Here is a 21,434-nt window from a genome sequence, read left to right as displayed (position 1 = left end):
TTGGTCTGCTGAGCTCCTCCAGCATTATGTGTGTTGCTTGGGTTTCCAGCATCTGCTGATTTTGTTTGAGACCTTAAAGGTGGTGCTAGTGAAAGATGACGACACATTGCAATGGCAGCAAAGGTAAAGGAGGGCTGCAGCGGTGAAGTGCTCCCAGTCATCTTGCATTCCATGTCACTAGACTCTGACCCTGACCCTGACCCACGAAGAAGTGTTAGGCGGCTGCCCATATATCAGCCTTCCCTATGTTAAACAATGTCACACACAAACATTCTCCATTAAGAAAATAACTCCCTTGGAGGACATCATACTTGATTTGAGTGCTTTTCAATATTACGTCTACATTCTGAGATCATCATCATCGTTACGTGCCATGCCATATGCTGTTGGCAATCATGGCCTTGCACCTGTCATTAATCTGATTCTCTTCTCTATCTATGACCATGGCAATTTTTGTTCTTGGCAATCTTTTTTACAGAAGTGGTTTGCCTTTGCCTTTTTCTGGACAGTGTCTTTACACAATAGCTGACTCCAAACATTATCAATACTCTTATTCTTCAGACACTGTCTGCCTGCCATCTTTGGTCATAAAACCAGGACTTATGTTACATACCAGCTGCTTATATGATCATCCACCACTTTGTCATAGTCATACTTTATTGATCCTGGGGAAAATTGGTTTTCATTACAGTTGTACCATAAATAATTAAAAAACTTGCTCCCATAGCTTTGCGTGACCCTCATCGGGTGGGGGTGGTGGTGGGGTGGTGTGGGGGAGGTTGCTAAGTACCCCAGGGTGACCTGCAGGCTAGTGGAGGGAAGGAGCACCTTACCCCTCCTTTGGTAGAGACATATCTCACCCTGCCACCCAACTTTCTGAGATGGTACATACGAAATTCGGTAAAATGACTTATTTTCTGGTGAGCACATGTTACTGAAATAAAACCTGTTTGGCAAACCTTGGTCTCGGTATTATTTTCCAAAGTGAAAGAACTTCACAAAACTAAATCAGCATAGAGAGAGATCGGCTCTATTTGTCAAAGTAAACATCAAAACATGCAAATGTGTCATTTGCATGAAATCAAATCAGCGAAGATTGTGCTTTGGGCAGCAAACAAGTATCGCCATGCTTCCAATACCAACATAGCATGCCCTCAGTTGCCCTAACCCTAGCTGGTACGTCTTTGGAATGTGGGAGGTAACTGGAGTACCCAGAGGAAATCCACATGGTCACAGGGAGAACATACAAACTCCTTGCAGGCAATAGCAAGAATCGTGATGCGAATACTGGTGTGCTAACTGCTACACTACTGTGCCCTGCAAAATAAACATTGGTAGTGCTCTTGAAGAAGGGTCTCTTCCCAGAATAACAATTGTTCATTCATTTCCATAAAAGCTGCTTTACCTGCTGAGTTCCTCCAGTAATTTGTATGTGAAACATTAGTAATGCTTGCTCTGGACTTTCGAAGAGCCCTTTAGGTTTGTGATAGGTTTCACTTCTTGACTGATGTAGGCATCTCAGAAATCCTTTGCCTGACTCTGATTGACACCAGCTCACCTCAGTGGAGTGGTCTGGGAGAGAGAGCTGGTGTTATGATATTACTCATTCACCACTGCTGTTCGTGGATGAGTCTGTGGACACCCATGATGGAGAAGATCAAAGTTAAAGTCAAAGTATATTTATTATCAAAGTATGTATACAATATACAACCATGAGAGTCAGATTCTTAGAGGCAGCCACAAAATTCAGAAATGCATTGGAACCCATTAAAAAAAATCCTTACACAACAAAGACCATCAAACACCCAATGTGTGAAAAAAAGAACAAATTATGCAAACAATAAAAAGTAAACTGAAAATGCACAGGACTTGAACTGCAGAGCCCCCACAAATGACCACACAACCACAGAAATAGTTCTGTGTTGCAGCCAGTCCAGGAGCCCAATGGCTACTGGCCACAGCCACAGAGCCAGTTCAACACTAGGGCAATTGAAGCTGGTCAAGGGGCCCAATGGCTGCAGGCCACAGCCACAGAGCCAGTTCAGTGCTGAGGCGAGTGAACCTCAGCGAGCAGTGAGCTGAACATCAGTGCACTAACATTAAAAGCTGCTTTACCACAAAGACACAATGACTGACACCCCAGGGGAGGTAGTCAAAACAATGAATGTTCCAATTAACATCTTTCATAATCCTTCACATTCTAGAATATTCCTATAGATTATACAGCAAATGTGAGAAGACCATTTAAAAAGATAGAAAGCAGGGAATATTGGTAAATTACCTTGACATCAATAATAATGAAATTGCTGGAATCTGTAATGAAGGATGTAGCTGCAGAACATTTTGAGAAGAATAATAGGATTGAGCATGAATTTATAAAAGCAAAAACATTTTGACTAATCCATAGAGGCTACTTGAAAATGCGATGAATTGAAAAAATGAAGATGTATCTATCTATGGGGCACCAGGGTAGCATAATGGTTTGCACGATATGATTACAGATTGGGGTGTCGGAGATCAGAGTTCATTGCCAGTGTCCTCTTGTACTGTCTATCCCATGTGGATGTGCATTCATCTGGGTGCTCTGGTTTCCTCCTACAGTCCAAAGACGTACCAGTTAGTAGGTCAATTGGTCACTGTAAAATTGTATCATTACTAGGCTAGGGTAGGGTTAAATCAATGGGTTGCTGGGTGGCTTCTTGGGCCTGTTCTGTGTTGAATCTCTAAATGAGTAAGATTAGAAGATTAGCTTTATTTGTCACATGTACATCAAATGTCAATGTACCTGTGGCAAATAAGTCATTTGTATCAAATCAAATCAGTGAGGATTGTGCTAGGCAGGCCATAAGTATTGTCACGCTCCCAACACCAACATAGCATACCCACAACTCATTACCCCTAACAATGTACCTTTGGAATGTGGGAGGAAGCCAGAGCACCCAGAGGTCATGGTGAAAATATAAAAGCTGCTTACAAACAACTGTGGGAATTGAACTGTAACAGTGTTATATTACCACTATGCTATGTTGCATGTAAAATTTGATTATATTTTAGTATTTCTTTAAATGCTTCCTTTGATTGTAATATCTTACTGTTTGAGCAGACCTGGCTGGTGGCGTAGTGGCATCAGTGTCGGACATCAGAACGAAAGGTCCCGAGTTTGAATCCCGTCGGCTCCCCTGCACGCTTTCCATCCGTGCTGGGTTATGAGCTGGTGATCTCTTTGGAAACTCACCCGGCAGAAGGCAATGGCTAAACCATAGATGTGACTTGCCTCGTACACCGTTCCCCACTACGTCAGAGAGGCATGGCGGGAAATTGTCTGCGAACTGGAGAAACTCTGGATGCAACGTACCTTTCCTTTCCTGTTTGAGCATTTAGAAACTGTTAAAATCAATTATTTTAAGTATTACTAAATATTCAGAAACAGCGTAACAGTTAGACAGCACCTCCTCTGGTATTGCTGTTTTTCAGAGGCAGTTTCTGTTTGGGGCTCTCTGTGCTTGACCCGCTGAGGTCTAGACATCATTGGCCTAAGCTGCTGATGACAATGTTGAGCCCATCATTATCCAGTCTAGGTACTGTATCCATGGGCATGGATGGGATTACCAGACCAACACGATCTGCTGTTGGAGCAAGAAAACAAATGGCTGAAGGAAGTCAGCTAATCAGGCAGTATCTCTGGGTGGCACGCATCAACAGGGCGTCTTGGTGCTGGAATTCATGATGACACTTGCAGACTTCCTTAGGTTGTGTTGGTTGTGAACGTAAATGACACATTTCACTGTATGTTTCAGTGTACATGGGATAAATAAGTCTGAATCCGAACCTTTGCCAAGTGCCAGTGATCACTAAGTTTCAGCTGAGTTCCGTCACAATATATCACCTGTACTGCACTTTCCAACGTTGCAAGATTATGAAAGGTTTTTTGCAGATGTGAGCCTTTCTTCCTTCTGTGACTGGAAATTTATCGAAAATGTTGCTTGTTTCTGGGCCACTGCCAGCATGCCTGGTGCTGCTGTGATACCGATGGCGAATGAGGAATCCAATGATGCTGACACATTCACTTAATCAAACCTCTGGTTATCTCTACGTTTCACAACACATATGCACCATGCTCATGACTGTTTCCATTGCTGCTCTTTCCCACATTATTATATCGTGTGCACTGTATGTCACTTCTGCCATTAATTATCATGTTTCATAATCAAACAGATACTACTTGTGTGTGGGGAGGGGAGGTGGATGGGACGCAGCTAGGATGGAAAGAACTGAATTAATTCAAGAGGATTTCAAGAAGTATTTGTCAGGCTCTGAAAGCTTCCTCACAGCCTAAGCAAATTTCGATGAAGGTTCTCGCAGTGTCAGTGAAACTTTTTTTTTCATTCCTTTACCATGGCAACAACAAATATTTCAGTGTTTAGTAATACTTTCAGCATTTGATAGTATTTCTTTATATTTATGATTTTAGCAATGTTAAAAACAGAAGCACACAGTCAGCACTAAAGAAACACATTCACTCTAAGTTTGCCCTATCATAGACTACTTTAAGAACTACCTTTTGGTACTGCAAACTCAGTGAGACTTAGAGCCCCAAATCTTGACTAAGGATCTGTCTTGAAATCAGATCTTTCAAAAATACGTTTATGCACAACATTATCCAGATCGACATATGTCACCAAAGATTTGAGGAAATTTCTACAGATGTATCGTGGAGAGTATTCTGACTGGTTGCATCACTGCACAAGATCAGAAAATGTGGCAGAGGATTGTAAACTTAACCAGCTCCAACGTGGGCACTAGCCTCCCCATCATAGGGGACACTTTCAAAGGGTGATGCCTCTAAAGGTTGGAATTAATCATTAAGGACCCTCATCACCCAGGGCATGCCCTCTTCTTATTGCTACCATCAAGGAGGAGGCATAGGAGACTGAAGATGCAAACTCTTAAGTAACAGCTTCTTCTCCCCGCCATTTTCTGAATGGTCCAAGAACCCATCAAAACTACCCCACTATTCTGCACTCTTTTTAGACTACTTATTGATCTTTTATATAAATTTCTTACCGTATTGCACTCGACTGCTACCGCAAAACAACAAATGTCACGACATGTCAATATGTCAGTGATAACATCGAAACATAGAAACATAGAAAATAGGTGCAGGAGTAGGCCATTCAGTCCTTCGAGCCTGCACCGCCATTTATTATGATCATGGCTGATTATCCAACTCAAAACCTTGCACCAGCCTTCCCTCCATACCCCCTGATCCCCGAAGCCACAAGGCCCATATCTAACTCCCGCTTAAATATAGCCAATGAACTGGCCTCAACTGTTTCCTGTGGCAGAGAATTCCACAGATTCACCACTCCCTGTGTGAAGAAGTTTTTCCTAATCTCGGTCCTAAAAGGCTTCCCCCTTATCCTCAAATTGTGACCCCTTGTTCTGGACTTCCCCAACATCGGGAACAATCTTCCTGCATCTAGCCTGTCCAATCCCTTTAGGATTTTATACGTTTCAATCACATCCTCCCTCAATCTTTTAAATTCCAACGAGTACAAGCCTAGTTCATCCAGTCTTTCTTCATATGAAAGTCCTGCCATCCCAGGAATCAATCTGGTGAACCTTCTCTGTACTCCCTCTATGGCAAGGATGTCTTTCCTCAGATTAGGGGACCAAAACTGCACACAATACTCCAGGTGTGGTCTCACCAAGGCCTTGTACAACTGCAGTAGTACCTCCCTGCTCCTGTGCTCGAATCCTGTCGCTATAAATGCCAGCATACCATTCGCCTTTTTCACCGCCTGCTGTACCTGCATGCCCACTTTCAATGACTGGTGTATAATGACACCCAGGTCTCGTTGCACCTCCCCTTTTCCTAATCGGCTACCATTCAGATAATAATCTGTTTTCATATTTTTGCCACCAAAGTGGATAACTTCACATTTATCCACATTAATTTGCATCTGCCATGAATTTGCCCACTCACCTAACCTATCCAAGTCACCCTGCATCCTCTTAGCATCCTCCTCACAGCTAACACTGCCGCCCAGCTTCGTGTCATCTGCAAACTTGGAGATGCTGCATTTAATTCCTTCATCCAAATCATTAATATATATTGTAAACAACTGGGGTCCCAGCACTGAGCCTTGCGGTACCCCACTAGTCACTGCCTGCCATTCTGAAAAGGTCCCGTTTATTCCCACACTTTGCTTCCTGTCTGCCAACCAATTCTCTATCCACATCAATACCTTACCCCCAATACCGTGTGCTTTAAGTTTGCACAATAATCTCCTGTGTGGGACCTTGTCAAAAGCCTTTTGAAAATCCAAATATACCACATCCACTGGTTCTCCCCTATCCACTCTACTAGTTACATCCTCAAAAAATTCTATGAGATTTGTCAGACATGATTTTCCTTTCACAAATCCATGCTGACTTTCTCCGATGATTTCACCGCTTTCCAAATGTGCTGTTATCACATCTTTGATAACTGACTCCAGCAGTTTCCCCACCACCGACGTTAGGCTAACCGGTCTATAATTCCCCGGTTTCTCTCTCCCTCCTTTTTTAAAAAGTGGGGTTACATTAGCCACCCTCCAATCCTCAGGAACTAGTCCAGAATCTAACGAGTTTTGAAAAATTATCACTAATGCATCCACTATTTCTTGACCTACTTCCTTAAGCACTCTGGGATGCAGACCATCTGGCCCTGGGGATTTATCTGCCTTCAATCCCTTCAATTTACCTAACACCACTTCCCTACTAACATGTATTTCACTCAGTTCCTCCATCTCACTGGACCCTCTGTCCCCTACTATTTCTGGAAGATTATTTATGTTCTCCTTAATGAAGACAGAACCAAAGTAATTATTCAATTGGTCTGCCATGTCCTTGCTCCCCATAATCAATTCACCTGTTTCTGTCTGTAGGGGACCTACATTTGTCTTTACCAGTCTTTTCCTTTTTACATATCTATAAAAGCTTTTACCGTCAGTTTTTATGTTCCCCGCCAGTTTTCTCTCATAATCTTTCTCCCCCTTCCTAATTAAGCCCTTTGTCCTCCTCTGCTGAACTCTGAATTTCTCCCAGTCCTCAGGTGAGCCACTTTTTCTGGCTAATTTGTATGCTTCTTAATTGGAATTAATACTATCCCTAATTTCCCTTTTCAGCCACGGTTGCACTACCTTCCTTGATTTATTCTTTTGCCAAACTGGGATGAACAATTGTTGTAGTTCAGCCATGCAATCTTTAAATGCTTGCCATTGCATATGCACCGTCAATCCTTTAAGTGTCATTTGCCAGTCTATCTTAGCTAATTCATGTCTCATACCTTCAAAGTTACCCCTCTTTAAGTTCAGAACCTTTGTTTCTGAATTAAATATGTCACTCTCCATCTTAATGAAGAATTCCACCATATTATGGTCACTCTTACCCAAGGGGCCTCTCAGGACAAGATTGCTAATTAACCCTTCCTCATTGCTCAAAACCCAGTCTAGAATAGCCTGCTCTCTAGTTGGTTCCTCCACATGTTGGTTCAAAAAACCATCCCGCATACATTCCAAGAAATCCTCTTCCTCAGCACCTTTACCAATTTGGTTCACCCAATCTACATGTAGATTGAAGTCACCCATTACAACTGCTGTTCCTTTATTGCACACATTTCTAATTTCCTGTTTAATACCATCTCCGACCTCACTACTACTGTTAGGTGGCCTGTACACAACTCCCACCAGCGTTTCCTGCCCCTTAGTGTTATGCAGCTCTACCCATATCGATTCCACATCTTCCCGGCTTATGTCCTTCCTTTCTATTGCATTAATTTCATCTTTAACCAGCAATGTCACCCCATCTCCCCTTCCTTCATGTCTATTCCTCCTGAATATTGAATATCCCTGAACGTTGAGCTCCCATCCTTGGTCACCCTGGAGCCATGTCTCTGTGATCCCAATTATATCATAATCATTCATAACAATCTGCACTTTCAATTCATCCACCTTGTTACGAATGCTCCTTGCATTGACACACAAAGCCTTCAGGCGCTCTTTTACAACTCTCTTAGCCCTTATACAATTATGTTGAAAAGTGGCCCTTTTTGATGCTTGCCCTGGATTTGTCGGCCTGCCACTTTTACTTTTCTCCTTACTACTTTTTGCTTCTACCCTCACTTTACACCCCTCTGTCACTCTGCACTGGTTCCCATCCCCCTGTTGTGAACTAACCTCCTCTCGCCTAGCCTCTTTAATTTGATTCCCACCCCCCAACCATTCTAGTTTAAAGTCACCTCAGTAGCCCTCGCAAATCTCCCCACCAAGATATTGGTCCCCCTAGGATTCAAGTGTAACCCGTCCTTTTTGTACAGGTCATGCCTGCGCCAAAAGAGGTCCCAATGATCCAAAAACTTGAATCCCTGCCTCCTGCTCCAATCCCTCAGCCACGCATTTATCCTCCACCTCATCGCTTTCCTACTCTCACTGTCGCGTGGCACAGGCAGTAATCCCGAGATTACTACCTTTGCAGTCCTTTTTCTCAACTCCCTTCCTAGCTCCCTATATTCTCCTTTCAGGACCTCTTCCCTTTTCCTACCTACGTCATTGGTACCTATACGTACGACGACCTCTGGCTCCTCACCCTCCCACTTCAGGATATCTTGAACACGATCAGAGATAACAAACCTGATTCTGATTCAAATCAAAGGGGCAGCCAATCAGCAATAGAGTACCTTACGGTATGGAGTACTTTGTAAAGCTAACAGACAAGCTAAGGGACACTATCTGCCCATAATAGAGTCTGAGACCAGTGTTAGGCTTACATGCTGCAATGGGTTGGCATGACTGTGAACAAAATTACCAGAGAGATGCAGCTCATAGATATAAAAGTCTTTATTCATGACACACACAAGATGACAGCCTTTGGAGTCACTCGAGAGAGAGGATCCTTGATCCATCATTACAGCACATGTTTAGAATGCATCCTAACAGGGCTGTAAACTGAAGCTGGACAGCATTGCTGACAGCAACACATCCTGTCCAAACGACCTTAATGTATTCTATGCCGTTTTGAACAGTAGGGAGTGGGTATATCGCCATCCACCTTGACAGCTTCCAATGCACCCAAACCTGCAATCGACATTGCACACATAAGATTAGTCTTTCCAAGAGTGAACCTGCAGAAATGATGATGTCCCTCGCCCTGTCCTCAGATCCCATGCAGATCAGCTGGTGGGAGCATTTGCAGACATTCTTAACCTCTCCTTGCTTCTATCTGAGGTTCCTACCTGCTTTAAGAAACCTCTATCATCCCAGTAACCAAGTAAAAAAACTGTGAAAATTGCCCAGAGTCTCTAATATCGACTATCATGAAATGCTTCAAAAGGTTCATAATTGTCATAAATTAACTTCAGCCTTCCAAACAAGCAATTTGTCTGCAGACGGAACTGGTGGACACCACCTCCGGAGCATTTGGACAGTAAAGGCACCTACAGTATGTCTGACCACTTTTTTGACAACAGTTAGCCTTCAAAACTATAATTCCAATCAAAGTCATCAACAAACTTCTGACCCTGGGATTCAATGCCTCTTTCTAGGTACACCTAGATCCTTGACCCTGACCAACAGATCTCAAACAGTAAAGACACGCAGCAATACTTCTGCCACAGTTATTCTGGTGCCTCACAAGTTTGTGTCCTCAGCCCCCTAAACTTCTCCCTGTACATTTATGACTCTGTTGGCCAGATTCTGCTCGAGTTCCATCCACCAATTTTCAAATGATACAACTGTAATGGGCTGTATCTTAAATAAGGATGATTCAGAGTACAAGAATGAACTAGAGAGCTTAATTCCATGGTTTTGGAACAATAACCTTTCCCTCAATGTCAGATAAACTTTTTTTAAGTACACCTGTATACCTGCTCATTAATACAAATATCTAAACAGCCCATCAAGTGACAGCAACTCAATACATAAAAGCATGCAGACATGGTCAGGAGGTTCAGTTGTTGTTCCGATCAAACATCAGAATGAGGAACAAATGTGATCTAGGTGACCTTGACCATGGAATCATTGTTGGTGCAAGACTGGGTGGTTTGAGTATCTCAGAAACTGCTGAACTCCTGGGATTTTTTACACACAACATTCTCTAGAGCAGGGGTTCCCAACCTCGGGTTCATGGACAACTTGATTAATGGTGGGGGTCCATAGTATAAAAATAGTGCGAAAACCTAAAAAATGACATGCAGTGAGCGGCCGCTCTGAGGATGAAAACTGCTTGTTAATGAAAAAGGTTAGAGGAGAATGGCCAAACTGGTTCAAGCTGACAGGAAAACGGCAGTAATTCAAATAACTATATGTTACAACAGCGATGTGCAGAAGAGCATCTCTGAATGTATAGCATGTTGAACCCTGAAGTGGATGGGCTACGGAAGCAGACGACCATGAACAGACACTCAGTGGCCATTTTATTAGGTACAGCAGGTACCTGCAATAATAACCTGGCCATTGAGTGTATATTTGAGTCCAGTTCTACAGCAAAGTGATTGACCTTTGATCATCCCCCTCCAAAAGGCTCTCAGTGGAAGGTTGTTACTAATGGGCTGCAAATCCTGGGATACACGGATCCTGCAAGTGAACAAAATAAAATCACTTCTGCACCTGCATATAACTCAGGAATATATCTGCACCTTTTTATTCCATGCAGAGTTTTGCTGTTGAAGACTGCAAGCACCTCTTTCTTGTTTTATGCTATATTCATTGTTGCCACCGCTGACAAGTACAACGTCCTCAAAGCAATTTTATTTTTAATTATACTACACTAACCTTTGAGCACAGAACAAAGCAAATATATAACTGTGGATCTCTGACTGTCACAGATTACTGCATCACATGCTCACCACATCTGTCAAACTGCTGAAACCCACACATTTAATTGTATTTTTAGTGTCACAAGTGGTTGATGTGTGTTTAACTTGCCTGATCTTGTCAGTTATATTGCTATTTTGGCTGTTTCTTTTTGGGGAAGCTCTAATTGTTCTCTTTTGAGATTTGTGCATTGATAATCGATGACAGTTATTTCATTTTGAGACTCAACTTCCATTTTCAAAGTCAAAATTACCTTTTATTTTCAAAATGAAGCTGTAAATCATATACAAAATTTACTTTCCAGTGATAAGAGTCTCTTACACTGATCCTGAAATCTCCATGATCTATAGATGTTGTGGCCGTGCATTGACACTTTTAATAGAACCACTACCTCACAGTACCAATGACATGACTTCAATCCTGACCTCCAGTGCTGGCAGTGTAGAGTTTGCATATTCCATCTGTGACTACTTGGGTTTCCTCTCATTTACTCCAGTTTCCTCCCACTACCTACAGCATGTGCTGCATGGCCATCAAAATTTTCTCCCAGTGTGTTGATGAGTGGGAGGGATTCAAAGTCCTGATCTGTTGATTTCTTCCATCATCCATTTGTGGCTCCAGATTCCAGCATCCAGGATGGCACAGGACTGGCCAATATTTCCTAGATATAGGATGCTACACTATCAACAAATAAGCATTCTATTATTTCACTTTTTTTACAGATTATTCAACATTATAATAGAATTTCCATTCAATATGGAGAGATTAAATGAACAGGAAATGTACAAACCTATCTCCAGTTGCAAGTCTACTCACATTCTGACCGCTGGTTTTCTAGACCCCACACTGGTTCTAGTCACAGACACACTTACCGTCGGGATTCTGACTCCAGATGCTCCAGTTCCTGGCTTTGTCTCTAGAGACATCCCGGCACGTCACCTTAAACTTTGACAAACTTCTATAGATGCAAGTGGAGATCATCCTCAAAGGTTGCATCATGGAAACATTAGTATCCATGAACAGGAAAGCCTACAAAAAAATTGGTGGATACAGCCCAGTTCATCATAGGGATACCCATATGAAAGCAGCATCCATCAGCAGGGACACACAGCATACAGGTCATGCTCTCTTCTTGCTGCTCCCATTGGGAAAAATGTACAGGAGTCTTAGGTCTCCCATCACCAGGTTCAAGTACAATTATTGCCCTTCAAGCAAAAGGCTCCTGAGCCAGCATGGACAACTTGACTTTGAATTGATTGTCACTGATTCCTGTACTTGCATTTGATGACTCTGGTCCTATACGTGCTGGAGTTTAGAAGAATGACAGTGTGATTTCATTGAAACCCTGTTGAAAATTGGACCTTTTCAGAACAGCAGGCAGTGACTAGTGGGGTACCGCAAGGCTCAGTGCCGGGACCCCAGTTGTTTACAATATATACTAATGACTTAGACAAGGGAATTAAATGCAGCATCTCCAAGTTTGCGGATGACACGAAGTTGGGTGGCAGTGTTAGCTGTGAGGAGGATGCTAAGAGGATGCAGGGTGACTTAGATAGGTTAGGTGAGTGGGCAAATTCATGGCAGATGCAATTTAATGTGGATAAATGTGAAGTTATCCACTTTGGTGGCAAAAACAGGAAACAGATTATTATTTGAATGGTGGCCGATTAGGAAAAGGAGAGGTGCAATGAGACCTGGGTGCCATTATACACCAGTCATTGAAAGTGGGCATGCAGGTACAGCAGGCAGTGAAAAAGACGAATGGTATGCTGGCATTCATAGCAAGAGGATTCGAGTACAGGAGCAGGGAGGTACTACTGCAGTTGTACAAGGCCTTGGTGAGACCACACCTGGAATAATGTGTGCAGTTTTGGTCCCCTAATCTGAGGAAAGACATTCTTGCCATAGAGGGAGTACAAAGAAGGTTCACCAGATTGATTCCTAGGATGGCAGGACTTTCATATGATGAAAGACTGGATCGACTAGGATTATACTCGTTGGAATTTAGAAGATTGAGGGGGGATGTTATTGAAACGTATAAAATCCTAACGGGATTGGACAGGCGAGGTGCAGGAAGATTGTTCCCGATGTTGGGGAAGTCTAGAACGAGGGGTCACAGTTTGAGGATAAAGGGGAAGCCTTTTAGGACCGAGATTAGGAAAAACTTCTTCACACAGAGAGTGGTGAATCTGTGGAATTCTCTGCCACAGGAAACAGTTGAGGCCAGTTCATTGGCTATATTTAAGAGGGAGTTAGATATGGCCCTTGTAGCCATAGGGATCAGCGGGTATGGAGAGAAGGCAGGTACAGGGTTCTGAGTTGGATGATCAGCCATGATCATACTGAATGGCGGTGCAGGCTCAAAGGGCCGAATGGCCTACTCCTGCACCTATTTACTATGTTTCTATGTTTCTATGAAAGGCCTAGATGGAATGGATTTGGAGAGGATATTTCATATAGTGGGGAAATCTAGGACCAGAGGGCATAGCTTCAGAATTGAGGGACATCTATTTGATGAGGAAAAATATTTTTCGTCAGAGGTGAATCTGTGGAATTCATTGCCACAGATGGCTGTGGAGAGACCAAGTATTGATATCTGCACCAGCATCACAGCATAGGATGTTAATGGCAATATTATAGCCGCTTCACAGGTGCATAGCATGATAGACAATGAGACCAAAAAAAAATCAGGAGATTAAAGATTGAAAATGCACTTATTATCAAAGTATGTATATAGCAAACAGCTCTGAGATTTGTCTTCCCCACAGATAGCTATGGGTCAAAGAAACAACATGGAACCCATTCAAAGTAAAAGCAACAAACCACCCCTTCCCACACACAAAAAAAAAATTATGCTAACAGCAACAAAAATAAACATGTGAAAAACACAGAATATAAAATATAAAACACAAAATCAGAAGAGTCCTGGCATATTCAGTTCAGCTCAGTTCGTTATCAGCACGCTGCCCCAAACAAAATTGCCCAAAACAGAAACAGAAAAAGGAGTGAACAGAAACCAGAAGCACATCAAAATGTGACCTACAGAATCCAATCCACAAACCACATTGATTAAACCTTGCCTGAGACCCAGAACTCTGGCAACGTCATCCGACAGCATCAAGGGAGAGAGGGAGACTGTCACATGCAGACACCTTCCTCCCGCAACAGCTCGCAAGAGGCTGCTAAACAGTGTTAAACAACCATTCGACTTCCTCACTCACCTTGCTGATTTCAATCTTCCTCAACATTTTAACCAGCAAGATTGGTGAAAAATTGAGTCAAACCTGATCTCGCGTCTATAGGCTTCTTGGCCTCAAAGCCTCATGGAACCCTCTCAAAGACAGAAAAGCACCGGATTGTTCAATCGGCCCGAAAACGCAACAGCAAAATGTAGATCACAGGGTCTGACAGGAGCAGAACCACATATGAAAGAAAAAGTTGTAAAAAGAGTGAGAGACAAAAGATTCACCAGAAAATGAAAGAAACTTAAATTATATTAACCAAAAGAAGAAACAACACAATTAGAACAAGAAAAATCAAATGCATGCTTATGTTCATTGTTACTAAAGAGCAGCTTGTGTTTGATCACTAGACTGAATGAGTAGGAAATTATATCTGCCTCCGGAACAGAAGCTGAAATTCCAGGATTCCTATCCCACTCACAACCCCAACTCACACCCATCCATCACACAGCTCAATTCGCAATTTAAGGTAGAATCATGGGTTATCATTTTTGTATCCTTGTTTTCAGTCAACAGAGCTAAAATGAATTATGTGCCCATTATCATAAAACTATACATGGCATCATAAGGTATAGGAGCAGAATTATACCTTGGGGTCTGCTTTGCTACTCCATCATGGCTGATTCACAAAGATGATGCCAGGAATGAAAGGGTTATCATACGAGGATTGTTTGATGGCTCTGGGTCTGTACTTGTTGGAATTTAGAAGGATGGGGGAATCTCATCAAAGCCTTTTGAATGTTGAAAGGCCGAGACAGCGTAGATGTGGAAAGGATGTTTCCTAGGGTGGGGGAGTCTAGGACAAGAGGGCAGACCCTCAGGATAGAATGGCATCCATTTAAAACTAAGATGTAGAGAAATTTCTTTAGATGGTGAAATTGTGGAATTTGTTACCATAGGCAGCTGTGGAGGCCAGGTCGCTGGGTGTAGTTAAGGCAGAGATTGATAGGTTCTTGATTAGACAAGGCATGAAGTTACAAAGCATACAAAGCATAAAGCAAGCATACAAAGTATAAAGAAATTCCTTCTCATCTCTGTTCTGAAGAGACATTGTTCTATTCTGAGGCTGTGCCCTCTGGTACTAGACTACCCTACCATAGGAAGCATTCTCTCTGCATTCCTTCTGTCTAGGCCTTTCAATACTGTACTTGATAGGGTTCAATTAGATTCCTCCCTCATTCTTCTAAATTCCATTGAGTATAGACCCAGAGTCATCAAACATCCTCATGCATAAACTGGTTACTATATTCGTTACATTGGAAATGCAACAACACCTTAAATGTACTATTTCACCTTTAAGACTCAGATGGATATCCTGAGGTTGTTAAAGGTTCTCATATCATTACAGTTCATTCGCTCCGCACAATAAAGTCCCAAAGCAGAATCCCACCAGACGCCTGAATTTAGCCTCCAAAAATACATTTGAAGTTGAAGTAAATGAGTTGTTGATTTTGCTAATATAGCAAAAGAACTTCCTGTACATGCACTAACCGTCTCATTATCACACTGTGTCATTCCACCAGGTTAACCTTGTACCTTTGTAAAAATAGCCCCTTTGCACTGAATGCACATTATAAATGAGCCTGCATCACTAGGAATACAAAAAGAAACAGCACTGCAAAACTATAATTAGAGCTACTTATGTCATGACACTGCAAACCTGCGTCACACAGCAGTGTATTGTTTTATTGAAATACACAGCATTGGCTACATTCATAATCAATGATCTGCTGGCTGAAATCATGGTAAACATAGAAACATAGAAAATAGGTGCAGGAGTAGGCCATTCGGCCCCTCGAGCCTGCATCGCCATTTATTATGATCATGGCTGATCATCCAACTCAGAACCCTGCACCGGCCTTCACTCCATACCCCCTGACCCCCGTAGCTACAAGGGCCATATCTAACTCCCTCTTAAATATAGCCAATGAACTGGCCTCAACTGTTTCCTGTGGCAGAGAATTCCACAGATTCACCACTCTCTGTGTGAAGAAGTTTTTCCTAATCTCGGTCCTAAAAGGCTTCCCCTCCATCCTCAAACTGTGACCCCTCGTTCTGGACTTCCCCAACATCGGGAACAATCTTCCTGCATCTAGCCTGTCCAATCCCTTTAGGATCTTATACGTTTCAATCAGATCCCCCCTCAATCTTCTAAATTCCAACGAGTACAAGCCCAGTTCATCCAGTCTTTCTTCATATGAAAGTCCTGCCATCCCAGGAATCAATCTGGTGAACCTTCTCTGTACTCCCTCTATGGCAAGGATGTCTTTCCTCAGATTAGGGGACCAAAACTGCACACAATACTCCAGGTGTGGTCTCACCAAGGCCTTGTACAACTGCAGTAGTACCTCCCTGCTCCTGTACTCGAATCCTCTCGCTATAAATGCCAGCATACCATTTGCCTTTTTCACCGCCTGCTGTACCTGCATGCCCACTTTCAATGACTGGTGTATAATGACACCCAGGTCTCGTTGCACCTCCCCTTTTCCTAATCGGCCACCATTCAGATAATAATCTGTTTTCCTATTTTTGCCACCAAAGTGGATAACTTCACATTTATCCACATTAAATTGCATCTGCCATGAATTTGCCCACTCACCTAACCTATCCAAGTCACCCTGCATCCTTTTAGCATCCTCCTCACAGCTAACACTGCCACCCAGCTTCGTGTCATCCGCAAACTTGGAGATGCTGCATTTAATTCCCTCATCCAAGTCATTAATATATATTGTAAACAACTGGGGTCCCAGCACTGAGCCTTGCGGTACCCCACTAGTCACCGCCTGCCATTCTGAAAAGGTTCCGTTTATTCCCACTCTTTGCTTCCTGTCTGCTAACCAAGTCTCCACCCACACCAATACCTTACCCCCAATACCATGTGCTTTAGGTTTGCACACTAATCTCCTGTGTGGGACCTTGTCAAAAGCCTTCTGAAAATCCAAATATACCACATCCACTGGTTCTCCCCTATCCACTCTACTAGTTACATCCTCAAAAAATTCTATGAGATTCGTCAGACATGATTTTCCTTTCACAAATCCATGCTGACTTTGTCCGATCATTTCACCGCTTTCCAAATGTGCTGTTATCACATCCTTGATAACTGACTCCAGCAGTTTCCCCACCACCGACGTTAAGCTAACCGGTCTATAATTCCCCGGTTTCTCTCTCCCTCCTTTTTTAAAAAGTGGAGTTACATTAGCCACCCTCCAATCCTCAGGAACTAGTCCAGAATCTAACGAGTTTTGAAAAATTATCACTAATGCATCCACTATTTCTTGGGCTACTTCCTTAAGCACCCTGGGATGCAGACCATCTGGCCCTGGGGATTTATCTGCCTTCAATCCCTTCAATTTACCTAACACCACTTCCCTACTAACATGTATTTCCCTCAGTTCCTCCATCTCACTGGACCCTCTGTCCCCTACTATTTCTGGAAGATTATTTATGTCCTCCTTAGTGAAGGCAGAACCAAAGTAATTATTCAATTGGTCTGCCATGTCCTTGCTCCCCATAATCAATTCACCTGTTTCTGTCTGCAGGGGACCTACATTTGTCTTTACCAGTCTTTTCCTTTTTACATATCTATAGAAGCTTTTACAGTCCGTTTTTATGTTGCCTGCCAGTTTTCTCTCATAATCTTTTTTCCCCTTCCTAATTAAGCCCTTTGTCCTCCTCTGCTGAACTCTGAATTTCTCCCAGTCCTCAGGTGAGCCACTTTCTCTGGCTAATTTGTATGCTTCTTCTTTGGAATTGATACTATCCCTAATTTCTCTTGTCAGCCACGGGTGCACTACCTTCCTTGATTTATTCTTTTGCCAAACTGGGATGAACATTTGTTGCAGTTCATCCATGCAACCTTTAAATGCTTGCCATTGCATATCCACCGTCAATCCTTTAAGTGTCATTTGCCAGTCTATCTTAGCTAATTCACGTCTCATACCTTCAAAGTTACCACTCTTTAAGTTCAGAACCTTTGTTTCTGAATTAACTATGTCACTCTCCATCTTAATGAAGAATTCCACCATATTATGGTCACTCTTACCCAAGGGGCCTCTCACAACAAGATTGCTAATTAACCCTTCCTCATTGCTCAAAACCCAGTCCAGAATAGCCTGCTCTCTAGTCGGTTCCTCGACATGTTGGTTCAAAAAACCATCCCGCATACATTCCAAGAAATCCTCTTCCTCAGCACCTTTACCAATTTGGTTCACCCAATCTACATGTAGATTGAAGTCACCCATTATAACTGCTGTTCCTTTATTGCACACATTTCTAATTTCCTGTTTAATACCATCTCCGACCTCACTACTACTGTTAGGTGGCCTGTACACAACTCCCACCAGCGTCTTCTGCCCCTTAGTGTTACGCAGCTCTACCCATATCGATTCCACATCTTCCCGGCTTATGTCCTTCCTTTCTATTGCGTTAATCTCTTCTTTGACCAGCAACGCCACCCCACCTCCCCTTCCTTCATGTCTATCCCTCCTGAATATTGAATATCCCTGAACGTTGAGCTCCCATCCCTGGTCACCCTGGAGCCATGTGCATGATTTCCAAAGATGTACCTGATACCTTACTTCATGTCAGTACGAAGCTCACAAACAATTTGGAAGGCAGGAGAATGGGTTTGAGAGAAAGTCTATGTCTGCCATAATTGAATGGCAGTGCAGACACTGAGCCAAATAGCTTATATCTGCCTCCATGTCTTATGGTCATGGAGTATGGGGGCTCAGTGAAACCACCAGGAAATGACAAGATGTTTGTCAGCCTTTGCTTTTAATGGCTTTTCATGCTTTATATTGTTTTTTTTTGTTTTATTGCAGCTGTCTGCAAGAAAATGAATCTGAAGGTTGTATATGGCATAGAAAATTTGATAATAAATTTACTTTGAAATTCTGAGATAACCTAAGCCAGAAATCCAACTAGTGAAATGTCCTTGAAACCAGGTTGGCACAGGTACGTTTGCTTTACACCACAATCCTGATGCAGCATTTCAGCCTGACATATCAACAGTTCCTTTCTCCCTGACCTGTAGATTATCCTTTTCTTCAGATTCCCCCATCTGCAGCTTTCGTGTCTCCATTTCACTGCTCATTTCACTGTTCAGTTCATTAAATTATTGGAGCTGGGCAAAGCAACAGTAAAATATTTCATCCATGACATTTTTTTATAAGTTTCTATTTATTTACAGGATGAGGTGTCAGTGGTATTGCCAGTGTTAATTGATTATTTTTAAAAGTTCTTGAAATGATGATGCCATTGAGAGAGGGAACCTAAGTGGTGGACCTGGAGTCAGATTTAGATCAATCTGCAGAGGCAGCAGTGAGCATTGGACTCAGCCAAATACATCACATCCCTCCTCAGCACTGATCATATCTGCATGAGACACTGCTGTAAAAGGCAATATCCATCATTAAACACCCTCTCCATCCAAGCCATGCCCTCTCCTCACAGCTATCATTGGACAGGAGATACAGAAGCCTGAAGTCCCTCACCACCAAGTTCAAGAACGGCTAATTCTGTTCAACTATTCAGCTCTTAAAACAACCTGCACAAACTTAATTACTACCGAACAGAAGCAACATGATAATCACTTTGATCACTTTGATCAATTTACACTAATAGGGACTTTATTTTTGTTCTAATTGTGATCTTGTTTATATACGATTTATGCTTTTCTTGTGAATGCTGTGTAGGCAGTGTTATGTCCTGTGATGTTTTTGTGAGTATGTTCAGTGGCCACTTTACTAAATACACCGGTACACCTAAAATCTAATCAACTCAATGGATAAAAGCATGCAGGCATGATCAAGAAGCTTAGTTGTTGTTTCACACCAAATATCAGAATGGGGAAGACTTCTGATCTAAGTGACTTTGACTGTGGATTTGATTGTTGATGCCTGACGGGATGATTTAAGTATCTCAGAAACTGCTGGCTTTCTGGGATTTTCAATCTTGGTAAGCATTGATGGGCCATCATATAAAACTGAAATAGCTATGAATTATTTCTTGTAGAGAGCAGTGAATCGCTGAAAGCTCGGGGAATTTGGGAGAGGGCTGCAGGCATAGCAGAAAACATAAGGCCTTGGGCAGATCAGCCTTGATCATATTGAGTGGCAGCACTGGTCTCAAAGGTTGACTGACTGACAGCTGCTTCTATATCTACAGTAGTTCTGTTATGTCCTAAATTAAATGATCTCCATTCCTGAAAAATAATCCTAAATTAAATAAGCATATTAATTCAATTTGCCTATCTTCTACAATGAACTTCGAACTTATGTCTCTTAAAAGTAGCAATAACATTTAAAAATCAAGCTATTGTAGATTTATTAGATTGACTGCTAGGTGAAGAAGTTTCTCTCTTAAAGAGATAGAGGACATTGGTACCTGCTCAAAGGAGCTTAGAAGAATGTAAGATTAGTTTTTTGAGGTAGCCAAGGCTCTGAGTACATTTTATAGGGCAGATGCTAAGATATAGTTTATTTTAGCTGTATTCCTTTGTCACTGTAGAAACAGCTTCAGGATAAAATTTTGGCCATTTAAGACTGAATGGAGGGAAAACAATATTTAATCTAATGACTGTAACATGTTGGATGTCTCTGCTCCATTAGGTTACGAATGCTCAATCATTGGCTGTATTAAAGGTTGAGTGATTAAAGTACTAAACCCTAAGGAAATCAGATGATAAATACAAGAAATTCTGCAGGTGCTGGAGATCCAGAGCAACACAAACAAAATGCTGAAGAAACTCAGCAAGTCAGGTGGTAACGATGGAAATGAGTAAAGAGTCAAGCCCAGACTCTTCATCAGGACTGAAAAGGAGGGGTGAAAAAGTGAGAATAAGAAGGTGGGGGGGGGGGAGAGAAGCAGCACAAGCTGGAAGGTGATAGGTGAAGCTAGGTGAGGGGGAAAATAACTTGTGCAGGACTGTGGGTGGTGAGCAGCATCAGTAATAGTCTTAGTGACTGACACAGCAGACTAAAGGGACATATCGTCTACACCAGCTTCATGTTCTTTTGACAGCACCTTCCCAGTAGTGAAAAGTTCATTCTCTTTTTCAGTATGCATCCCACACTTAATATCAGCTTAGGGAAATTAATCATAAAACGCAGGCCAACAGCAGCGAGATTTCATTGCTGGAATTCAATTACAACTTTAACAGTAATTGAGTTCACTATTGTGTCGAAAGCAACCTAGAATTGCAGAGCTAAATACTGTGGAGAGTTTATATATTATACAGCAAGCAATATTCTTTTTTTGAAAAGAATGGATGAGCCTTCTATTCAAATAATTAATATTCACAGTATTTAAAATAATAAAGTCCTTTCTTGATTTG

The sequence above is a fragment of the Mobula birostris genome, chromosome 7 (assembly GCF_030028105.1).
Source record: "Mobula birostris isolate sMobBir1 chromosome 7, sMobBir1.hap1, whole genome shotgun sequence".
Lineage (NCBI taxonomy): Eukaryota > Metazoa > Chordata > Chondrichthyes > Myliobatiformes > Myliobatidae > Mobula > Mobula birostris.
This window is presented reverse-complemented; position numbering follows the sequence as displayed.